Source organism: Pristiophorus japonicus, unplaced genomic scaffold (genome assembly GCF_044704955.1).
Source record: "Pristiophorus japonicus isolate sPriJap1 unplaced genomic scaffold, sPriJap1.hap1 HAP1_SCAFFOLD_33, whole genome shotgun sequence".
Lineage (NCBI taxonomy): Eukaryota > Metazoa > Chordata > Chondrichthyes > Pristiophoridae > Pristiophorus > Pristiophorus japonicus.
Window position 1 is genome coordinate 8109629 of NW_027253106.1, and position 3060 is coordinate 8112688.

The 3060-nt window shown below is 44.2% G+C and overlaps 1 non-coding gene across 1 annotated transcript; it reads left to right on the forward strand.

The window, feature by feature from the left end:
- The first annotated feature begins 1171 nt into the window (after window positions 1-1171).
- Window positions 1172-1245, forward strand: trnan-guu (transfer RNA asparagine (anticodon GUU)). Its single transcript has one exon. It is a non-coding gene; the product is annotated as a tRNA-Asn (tRNA).
- The last annotated feature ends 1815 nt before the right edge of the window (window positions 1246-3060 follow it).

The following is a 3060-nucleotide window of genomic DNA, read 5'->3' on the forward strand; positions in this document are numbered from 1 at the left end:
ACTCGGGGTCATAATCTCAGAATAAGGGGCCGCCCATTTATATTTGTGATGAGGTGGAATTTCTTCTCACAGAGGGTTGTAAATCTGTCGAACTCACTGCCTCAGAGAGCTGATAAAGCCACAACATTAAATAAATTTAAGACAGAGATAGCTTCTGAACTGATAAGGGAATATGGCTTATGGGGAAAGGGCAGGGAGCTGGACTTGAGTCCATGATCGGATTAGCCATGATCATATTAAATGGCGGAGCATGCTCGATGGACCATATGGCCTCGTCCTGCTCTTCGTTCTTAAGTTCTTATGTCCTGAATAGCGACACACAAAAAAATGCTTTTATCTTGGTTACACCTTATCTTCACGTTTGTGAAACAGTTGGTTCCTTGATCAAGGGCTTTGATTCTCCGTTCGGAGTTGTGAATTGAAATTTACGAGGGGTCCCAGAGGAGCCCTAATATTGCGCGCAAATTTTGAAATTGCATCAAACTTTTGCAAAGAAGGACTTGCATTTCTGCACTGCCTTTCAGGAACTCATGACGCCCCAAAGTGCTTTACAGCCGTTGAGTTATGTTTGAAGTGTTGTAGTTTGGGGAAAGATGTGCCCTTATAACCAAACATGAACCTCAACTCTTTGCAAAGATGTTTGGTGCAAATAATCAGGCGTCTCAGGGATTTGTACTTTCTTTGAATAAGTTTTGCTTTTTCCCGCATTCAAGCTTGAAACAGAAACTGGGCGTCCATCTCATGGGAGGTTTGGGGCTGATGTGTTTCGCTTTCAATCTTTGAAATTTCACCAAGCAAAGAAACGGTGAATCCAACTGTCCCTGGAAGCATTTAGTTCCAGTTTAATCACAGGAATATACGCAGTCAGGAGATGAAAAGGAATTAAAACCGAATACCGGCTTCAGGACAATCAGAATACTTTGTCACAGTGAAGGCACCGGAAGGCTGGAAGGTCGATTACACCGGTTGCGAGAGAGCTGGTTGGTGGTGACATGGAAGTGTCTGCAGTGTGCGGGATCAGATTGCTTCCACGCATCCAGTATGAATTTCCCTCCATTTAGTTGGGAAATGTTCCACTGAGAGTGAAGAAGTTCCAGACCAGTCGGAGAAATCTGAAGCTTTAACCGACAGACACCCTGGTTTTGGAGTCTTGCAGTTGATATTGCCATCAGTCTCTGTGGCGCAATAGGTTAGCGCGTTCGGCTGTTAACCGAAAGGTTGGTGGTTCGAGCCCACCCAGGGACGCGGTCTTTAACTGTTTTTCCCCGAGAATTCGGTGCCGCACAGTCCCAGGTTGTCATTGTCCGTTTTGGCTGCACGAATCTATTCCGCACATGTCGCCAGCTGTGCAATAATCCAATTGGTTCCCAATCCAGTATTTTATGAGCATTCTGTTCCATTAAAACGATAACAATTTTTTACATGGATCTTGTTCCTCTATCCAGCCCACAAGAAATAAATTATGTTATTGGGTTTAAAGAAACTGGTGGAAATTGATTCTATTGATACATATTTTGAACTAGCACTTCGGTCTCAAGTGCTCCTCCTATCAAGAATCGGCACATACGCAATCAATGGTTTTGCAAATGAGTCATAAACACTTACACATTTAAATCATTCCCATACAGCGTGTAAATGAGATAGGGATAAAACTTCATCACATGTAAAGAGAAAATGAATGATTGAAGATACCACTGTTCCTCAGTCATTATATTCTTAGTTGTTTCATTCTGAAGAAGGTTATCGGCTAATTGACGGTGATTAAAAGAATTCTTACTTTTGCACGTTGGCTGCATGTCGTAAATTGTTAGAAGGTTGTGAATTTAAAAATGGTGTTACAAAATTTATCGCCGAGACATGGAATCAAAACTGTTTGTCGGTGGCATAAGGAATCGTTTTATCCATTCATTAAAAGATGATTTCAAAGAATCACGTGGCGTTAAATTCACATCACGGTTACCATTTGTTTCGGTGTGAAACAAGTGGATTGAAAAGGACCATAATGTTAAATACAGAGTAAAGCTACCACGACACAGTCACATCAAAGCCTCCCAGGGCAGGTACAGTACGTGTTAGATACAGGGTTAAGCTTCCTCTACATTGTCCCATCAAAACTCTCACAGGACAGGTCCAGCACCTGTTCGATACAGAGTAATTCTCCCTCTACACTCTCCCATCAAATCCTCTCAGGACAGATACAGCCCGTGTTAGATCCAGAGGAAAACTCCCTCTACACTGTCCCATTAACACTCCCAGTGCGGGTACAGAACGGGATATATACAAAGTAAAGCTCCCTCAACAATGTCTGCTGAAACTCTCCAAGGGCAGGTACAGCATGCGTTAAATACAGAGAAAAGATTCTTCTAAACTGTCCCTTCAAACGCTCCGAGGGCAGATGCACCACGGGGTTAGATATGGAGGAAAGCCCCCGCTACATTGTCCCATCAAACTCTTCCAGGGCAGATGCATGTTGCATATGCAATAACTCAGTAGCCTTGCTACAGTGAACTCAATCTGGTGCATCCTGACCTTACTTTTATAGCTGTCGAAATAAGGATTAAACATGGAGGCTTTCTTTATATACAAGGGTTGCATGTGTGTGCCTGTGGCCCAATGACATTCGACGGCGGGTCCCCCTGGTGGCACGTAAACCCGGGCATATGTACATCACAGTGCAGCACGTGTTTAAAAAAGAGTAAATCTCCCTCCACACTGTCCCATCAAACCCGCCCAGGTAAGGCACAGCACAGGAAAGATACAGAGCAAAGCTCACATTATACTGTCCCATCAAACCCGCCAGGGCAGGTACAGTGCGGATTAGATATAGATTAAAGCCCCCTCTACATTGTCTCAACAAAGAATCAGAGGGCAGGTACAGACTAAAGATTCCTCTGCACTGTCGCAACAAACTCTCCCAGGGCAGGTACAGCACCGGGTTAGATATAGAGTAAAGCTCCCTCCACACTGCCCCATCAATCTCTCCGAGGACAGGTCCAGCACCGGGTTAGATACAGAGTTAAGCTCCCTATACACTGTCCCATCATTCTCTTCCAGGACAGG